This window comes from Nothobranchius furzeri, chromosome 3 (assembly GCF_043380555.1).
Source record: "Nothobranchius furzeri strain GRZ-AD chromosome 3, NfurGRZ-RIMD1, whole genome shotgun sequence".
Classification (NCBI taxonomy): domain Eukaryota; kingdom Metazoa; phylum Chordata; class Actinopteri; order Cyprinodontiformes; family Nothobranchiidae; genus Nothobranchius; species Nothobranchius furzeri.
Genome location: NC_091743.1, coordinates 27,451,874 through 27,460,424, shown reverse-complemented (window position 1 = coordinate 27,460,424; position 8,551 = coordinate 27,451,874). Strand labels below are relative to the sequence as shown.

The window sequence follows — 8,551 nt, the reverse complement described above, 5'->3', positions numbered from 1 at the left end:
GTTTTACCCCCTATAGGAATGTGCGATCATCATGAAACGTTCAGATCACTTACAACTTAATAGATTCTACCTTCTTGTAACGTTTCAGCCTGATTGGACCTTGTTTTCACACAAATGGACCCAGAATGATGTGAAATTGTGCTTCGTGAAACATAATTCTGGGTGCCATTTACAAACCATAAGTGCTAATGACTCCATTCCTTTTTGTGGTTGTAGGGGCTGTTGATTGGAGTACATTAAAACAAACCTGATCTCTCTAGGACATTCAGAAGCCAGGTTATAAGCCCACAAAGGTGTAACTGGACTACTTCTTTAAAGTGACACCAGGCCCGGTGACCTTTGGGACATGGTTTGACCCCCTATAGGAATGTGCGATCACCATGAAACGTTCAGATCACTTACAACTCAATAGATTCTACCTTCTTGTAACGTTTCAGCCTGATTGGACCTTGTTTTCACACAAATGAACCCAGAATGATGTGAAATTGTGCTTCGTGCAACATAATTCTAGGTGCCATTTAAAAACCATAAGTGCTAATGACTCCATTCCGTTTTGTGGTTGTAGGGGCTGTTGATTGGAGTACACTAAAACAAACCTGATCTCTCTAGGACATTCAGAAGCCAAGTTATAAGCCCACAAATGTGTAACCGGACTACTTCTTTAAATTGACACAAGATCCGGTGACCTTTGGGACATGGTTTGACCCCCTTAGGAAAGTGCTATCATCATGAAACGTTCAGATCACTTACAACTCAATAGATTCTACCTTCCTGTAATGTTTCTGCCTGATTGGACCTTGTTTTCACACAAATGAACCCAGAATGATGTGAAATTGTGCTTCGTGCAACATAATTCTGGGTGTCATTTAAAAACCATAAGTGCTAATGACTCCATTCCTTTTTGGGGTAATGGGGGCTGTTAATTGGAGTACTCTAAAACAAACCTGACCTCTCTAGGATATTCAGAAGCCAAGTTATAAGCCCACAAATGTGTAACCTGACTACTTCTTTAAAGTGACACCAGGCCTGGTGACCTTTGGGACATGGTTTTACCCCCTATAGGAATGTGCGATCATCATGAAACGTTCAGATCACTTACACCTCAATAGATTCTACCTTCTTGTAATGTTTCAGCCTGATTGGACCTTGTTTTCACACAAATGGACCCAGAATGATGTGAAATTGTGCTTCGTGCAACATAATTCTGGGTGCCATTTACAAACCATAAGTGCTAATGACTCCATTTCTTTTTGTGGTTGTAGGGGCTGTTGATTGGAGTACACTAAAACAAACCTGATCTCTCTAGGACATTCAGAAGCCAAGTTATAAGCCCACAAATGTGTAACTGGACTACTTCTTTAAAGTGACACCAGGCCTGATGACCTTTGGGACATGGTTTTACCCCCTATAGGAATGTGCGATCATCATGAAACGTTCAGATCACTTACAACTTAATAGATTCTACCTTCTTGTAACGTTTCAGTCTGATTGGAACTTGTTTTCACACAAATGGACCCAGAATGATGTGAAATTGTGCTTCGTGCAACATAATTCTGGGTGCCATTTACAAACCATAAGTGCTAATGACTCCATTCCTTTTTGTGGTTGTAGGGGCTGTTGATTGGAGTACACTAAAACAAACCTGATCTCTCTAGGACTTTCAGAAGCCAAGTTATAAGCCCACAAATGTGTAACTGGACTACTTCTTTAAATTGACACCAGATCCGGTGACCTTTGGGACATTGTTTGACCCCCTTAGGAAAGTGCTATCATCATGAAATGTTCAGATCATTTACAACTCAATAGATTCTACCTTCCTGTAACGTTTCTGCCTGATTGGACCTTGTTTTCAAACAAATGAACCCAGAATGATGTGAAATTGTGCTTCGTGCAACATAATTCTGGGTGCCATTTAAAAACCATAAGTGCTAATGACTCCATTCCTTTTTGGGGTAATGGGGGCTGTTAATTGGAGTACTCTAAAACAAACCGGACCTCTCTAGGATATTCGGAAGCCAAGTTATAAGCCCACAAATGTGTAACTGGACTACTTCTTTAAGGTGACACCAGGCCCGGTGACCTTTGGGACATGGTTTGACCCCCTATAGGAATGTGCGATCATCATGAAACATTCAGATTACTTACAACTCAATAGATTCTACCTTCTTGTAACATTTTAGCCTGATTGGACCTTGTTTTCAAACAAATGGACCCAGAATGATGTGAAATTGTGCTTCGTGCAACATAATTCTGGGTGCCATTTACAAACCATAAGTGCTAATGACTCCATTCCTTTTTGTGGTTGTAGGGTCTGTTGATTGGAGTACACTAAAACAAACCTGATCTCTCTAGGACATTCAGAAGCCAAGTTATAAGCCCACAAATGTGTAACTGGACTACTTCTTTAAAGTGACACCAGGCCTGGTGACCTTTGGGACATGGTTTTTCCCCCTATAGGAATGTGCAATCATCATGAAACGTTCAGATCACTTACAACTCAATAGATTCTACCTTCTTGTAATGTTTCAGCCTGATTGGACCTTGTTTTCACACAAATGGACCCAGAATGATGTGAAATTGTGCTTCGTGCAACATATTTCTGGGTGCCATTTACAAACCATACGTGCTAATGACTCCATTCCTTTTTGTGGTTGTAGGGGCTGTTTATTGGAGTACATTAAAACAAACCTGATCTCTCTAGAATATTCAGAAGCCAAGTTATAAGCCCACAAATGTGTAACTGGACTACTTCTTTAAAGTGACACCAGGCCTGGTGACCTTTGGGACATAGTTTTACCCCCTATAGGAATGTGCGATCATCATGAAACGTTCAGATCACTTACAACTAAATAGATTCTTGTCATGATTGGGGGAAGGTACCTAACCCAGGACATGCAGAACACAACACTGACCAAAAATGGATGAAACAAAAAGATTTATTTATAAGGGGAGACTTAAGATGCACAGATAATTCTGTGGTTGAAACTGCAACAATCAGTTCAGCGTCTGGGGAAGTTGAGAACACGGGTGAGCAAAGGTTGTGGTGTCACAATCCTTTGTAGGCAGGCAGAGGTGTTCAGCAGACTTACTGTGGTGGGTGTTTGTGTTGGCAGGAGGAGGGAGAGGTAGAGAGCCGGGGTTGCGCAGGAGAGGGAGCAGAGGTGGAGATAAGCGGGGCGTCCTGGTGGATGGGGGCACTGGGTGAGATGAGAGGTGGGTTATGGCGGTGGTGATATGGTCCGTGTGCTGAAGATCCAAAATCCTGGTAGAGGTCAGAATCCAAGGAGGTTGACAGTAATCCTAAGGAAGGGTAAATCCAATATGAGCGCAAACACTACGAATAACATTTAACCTAAGAACACTAGAGATCTCACGAGTGGCTGGTTACTACCAAAACTGAGGCAATCTTCCGGCGTCGAAGTGTGTCCACCATCCACCTTAAATAGGAAGGCACCCCGCTGATTGCTGATCAGGAACAGCTGGGCCACTCCCTCTCCTGGCAAGAGACTCACAGATGGTTATGAGAACAGGAGTACTCACCCCGGCTCATGACAGTACCCCCCCCTCAACGGATGCCCCACGGCGTAAAAAACAGATTCTTCATACTCCCGGATGAGGGAAGGGTCTTCGATGAAGGAGCGAGGAACCCACGAACGTTCCTCCAGTCCATATCCCTCCCAGTCAACCAGATACTGCATGCCCTGCCCACGGGGCCGAGAGTCCAGAATCCGGTTGACCGTGTACAGCAAACCTCCCTTGTAGAGCCTAGCCGGCGGGGGAGGTGCAGGAACCGGACACAGCGGACTGGAGCCTAGAGGTTTCACCAACGAAACATGAAATACTGGATGTACCTTTAGAGTCTGTGGAAGGTCCAGGCACACGTTGGAAGGGGTTGGTACATCCAGTATCTCAAATGGTCCCAGAAACCGAGGGGTGAGCTTGCGGTTGGCTGCCTTCAGGGGAATGTCTTTGGAGGACAGCCAAACCCGTTGACCTGGGGAGTAAGCAGGCGCTGGTCGTCGCCTGCGATCAGCCAGCTGCTTATTCCTGCTCGCCGTCCGTCCCAGCGCTGCCCGGGTAGAAACCCATGCACGTCTGGCACCCCTGAGGAACTGCGGCACAGAAATGGCTGTGGAAGACTGCAGAGGAAACAGAGAGGGCTGGTACCCTAAAGATGCCTCAAATGGTCACTGACCTGTGGCTGTGGATGTGTGGCTGTTATGCGCGTACTTCACCCAGGCGAGATGAGAGCTCCAGGTAGCAGGATGGGTAGAGCACACACAGCAAAGTATTGCCCCCAGTTCTTGATTCATGCGCTCACACTGGCCGTTAGTCTGTGGATGATGGCCAGATGTGAGCGCGACACGAGCCCCCAGAGTCTCAGCAAAGTCTTTCCAGACCCGTGCCACGAACTGGGGACCTCGGTCTGACAAAATCTCCTCCGGAATGCCGTGGAGGCGAAACACATGTTTTACCAGTAACTGTGCGGTAACAGCAGCAGAGGGAAGAGACTTTAACACAACGAGGTGACATGCCTTTGAAAACCTATCTACAACAGTGAGATTAGTGTTAAAACCATGAGAGACAGGTAAACCACAAACAAAGTCCAGTGCTATGTGAGACCACGGCCGTGAGGGTGTGGGTAGGGGATTTAAAAGACCAGCAGGCGTTTTGTTATCCCCCTTCTGTTGAGCACAAATATGACAAGCAGATACATAACTTTTAATGTCCTGGTACAATGTAGGCCACCAAAAAGTTCTCCGCAGGAGCGCCACTGTGCGTCCTACTCCGGGATGAATGGCGAACCGCCCCGTATGACCCCAATGGATCACCTTGCCCCGCATGCCCTGCGGCACAAACAGTCTTTTCGGGGGTCCATTTCCAGGGTCAGGGTCAGTTCGTTGGGCCTGAAGCACTTGGTCCCTGATCTCCCAAGTCACTCCACCAACGACACACTCAGGAGGCAGGATGGTGGCGGGTTCAGTCTCCTGATCGGGCGCGAACTGCCGAGAAAGGGCATCGGGTTTAGAGTTCTTGTGCCCTGGTCGAAAAGAAATCACACAGTTAAACCGAGAGAAAAAGAGGGAACACCGATACTGTCGGGGGTTGAGTCTCTTTGCCTCCCGCAGGTACACAAGGTTCTTGTGGTCAGTCCAAATGACAAACGGCTTTTCCGCTCCCTCCAACCAGTGTCTCCACTCTTCGATAGCCAGCTTGACCGCCAGTAACTCCCGGTCTCCAACATCATATCTGCTCTCAGCCGGCGTGAGACGGCGTGAGAAGAATGCGCAGGGATGCAAGCAGTGGTCTGATGGAGCAACCTGTGACAGGACTGCCCCCACCCCAGTGTCAGAGGCATCCCCCTCAAGGGTGAATTGCAGTTGGGGATCTGGTCTGTGGAGCACTGGGGCTTCAGTGAAGCGTCTCTTTAGCGCCTGAAAAGCGGCATCCGCTTCGGAGGACCAAACAAAAGGTCTCTTAACAGAGGTGAGTGAGGTGAGAGGAGCGGCAGTCTGACTATAGTTCCTTATGAACCTTCGGTAAAAGTTAGCAAAGCCTAAAAACCTCTGCAACTGTTTTCTGGAAGTGGGTGTGGGCCACTCCAGAACTGCCCGTACCTTCTCTGGGTCTGCCTTGAGCTTTCCACACTCGATCACAAAACCCAGGAACTTTACCGTTGGAACATGGAACTCGCACTTCTCCGCCTTCACGTACAAACGGTTCTCCAGCAGCCGCTGCAGAACCGCTCTAACATGCTGAACGTGCTCAGTCTCAGTCCTGGAAAAAATAAGGATGTCGTCTAGGTAGACAGTGACAAACTTATTTAAATAATCACCCAAAACAGTGTTTACAAGAGTCTGGAAAACAGCGGGTGCATTGGTCTGTCCAAATGGCATAACTAAATATTCAAAATGTCCCATGGGTGTCTTAAAAGCTGTTTTCCACTCATCACCCTGACAGATACGCACTAAATGGTATGCGTTTCTGAGGTCCAACCTGGTAAAGATCACCGAGTCCTGGATGGGCTCGAAGGTTGATGACAGCAGAGGTAAAGGATACTTGTTTTTCACAGAAATCTGATTCAGTCCTCTGTAATCGATGCAGGGCCTTAAAGTTCCATCCTTCTTGGGCACAAAGAAAAACCCGGCTCCCAGAGGTGATGTAGAAGGACGGATTGTGCCAGCAGACAAGGCATCCTGAATATAAGTCTCCATGCTCTCCCTCTCAGGCTTCGAAAGCTGGTACAGCCGGCTAGAGGGTAAAGGAGCTCCGGGCAAAAGGTCAATCGAACAGTCAAATGGACGGTGAGGTGGCAGAGCCGAAGCTCGAGTCTTACTGAACACTTGCCTGAGATCGTGATATGCTGGGGGAACGGCAGACAGATCAAGCTCCTCCTCCAAGGGCGTTGGGTGGCAGCGAGGGGAAGGGGATACAGAACGCAGACAGTTCTGCGAGCAGTTGGGGCTCCAGCCCGTGATTTGGTTCCTGCTCCAGTCCAGTTGGGGGTTATGTAGTTCTAGCCAGGAATGACCGAGAACCACAAGGGACTGGGGAGAAGGAAACACAAAAAACTCAATTTGCTCGGTGTGGTTTCCTGATACCTGGAGATGAAGAGGAAGCGTCTTGTGAGTGATTGAGGACAGATAACGTTCATCCAGAGATGTGACGGAGAGCGGAGGGTTCAGCCGGATGGTGGGTATGTTCCACCTCTTCATCAACCCAGCATCCAGCAGGGAGCGCTAACATCCAGAGTCCACAAGAGCCTCCAGCTGGATCTGTTTAGAATCGACCATGATAGAACAAGGAAGGGTAAAACGGGGAACTGCAGAACTAGAATTACCGCCCACCAGTAGTCCCCTGTTTACAGGTGGACTCTGCCTTTTAACTGCGGACAGCTTCTAGCAAAGTGACCTGGCTCACCACAGTACATGCAGAGACCTGACCTTAACCGGTGTTGCCGCTCCTCTTGTGTCAGTCTGTTCCTTCCCATTTGCATTGGCTCCTCGGGGGCGTGGCTCTCAGGAGGCGATCGCTGAGCAGCCTGTCTGGAGCGGTCAGAAAACTGGGATTCATTGTAACGGGCGCTGGGTCGTCTTAATTCCTGGTGACGGCGGTCTATAGAAATGGCCAGATGTATCAGCTCATCTAGGGAGCGAGGCTCAGGACAAAGAGCAAGTTGATCGCGGACACGATCATTCAAGGCCTCAGTAAAAGCCGCAATTAAAGCGTCCTCTTTCCAGGAAGTTCTGGCTGCAAGGGTTCGGAACTCAACTGACATCTCAGCTACGGATCTGCGCCCCTGAGAGAAGGACCAGAGCTGCTTCCTGGTGTCCGCTAAGGATTCAGTAACACCAAAAGTCAGGGTAAACTCAGATAGAAAATCAGCATATGAGCCGGTAAGGAAAGAGTCATTGTGGCTCTTGGCCTCAGCCCATCTTAAAGCTCTGCCTCTTAGAAGTCCAATCACATAAGAGATCTTAACGGAGTCCAACGTAAAAGCTCCTGGTGAGCGCTCAAACGCCAAACGGCATTGTAAGAGAAAACTCCGACAGTCCTCGAACTCACCACTATACGTGACTGCAGGTGGAGAGGAAGCCAGGCGGAAATGATTCATCTCCATATGCGCGGATCCAGGTGCAGCGGAGGCAAGCGGAATGGAAGGTTGGGATTCTGCTGGAGAAGGCTGTTGGGGAAGCCGATCATGGATCTGTTGAACTAAACTCTCCAAATGCTGATAGCGGGCATTGGCTGCGGTGAGTTGTTCCACGAGTTGAGGTATGACTTGTTCCTGCTGTGAAAGTCTGTGGGAGAAACTGGTCAGTGCTGCGTCTGCGGGGTTAATATTCTGGCCGGAAGATTCTGTCATGATTGGGGGAAGGTACCTAACCCAGGACATGCAGAACACAACACTGACCAAAAATGGATGAAACAAAAAGATTTATTTATAAGGGGAGACTTAAGATGCACAGATAATTCTGTGGTTGAAACTGCAACAATCAGTTCAGCGTCTGGGGAAGGGAGAACACGGGTGAGCAAAGGTTCTGGTGTCACAATCCTTTGTAGGCAGGCAGAGGTGTTCAGCAGACTTACTGTGGTGGGTGTTTGTGTTGGCAGGAGGAGGGAGAGGTAGAGAGCCGGGGAAGCGCAGGAGAGGGAGCAGAGGTGGAGATAAGCGGGGCGTCCTGGTGGATGGGGGCACTGGGTGAGATGAGAGGTGGGTTATGGCGGTGGTGATATGGTCCGTGTGCTGAAGATCCAAAATCATGGTAGAGGTCAGAATCCAAGGAGGTTGACAGTAATCCTGAGGAAGGGTAAATCCAATATGAGCGCAAACACTACGAATAACATTTAACCTAAGAACACTAGAGATCTCACGAGTGGCTGGTTACTACCAAAACTGAGGCAATCTTCCGGCGTCGAAGTTTGTCCACCATCCACCTTAAATAGGAAGGCACCCCGCTGATTGCTGATCAGGAACAGCTGGGCCACTCCCTCTCCTGGCAAGAGACTCACAGATGGTTATGAGAACAGGAGTACTCACCCCGGCTCA

The 8,551-nt window shown here is 48.3% G+C and overlaps 1 long non-coding RNA gene across 1 annotated transcript; it reads right to left on the bottom strand.

The window, feature by feature from the left end:
- Positions 1-7,921: 7,921 nt before the first annotated feature.
- Positions 7,922-8,197, bottom strand: LOC139068833 (uncharacterized). Its single transcript, XR_011520088.1, has 2 exons — positions 8,092-8,197; positions 7,922-8,009 (listed from the first exon to the last, which is right to left on the bottom strand). It is a non-coding gene; the product is annotated as an uncharacterized lncRNA (long non-coding RNA).
- Between the last annotated feature and the right edge of the window lie 354 nt (positions 8,198-8,551).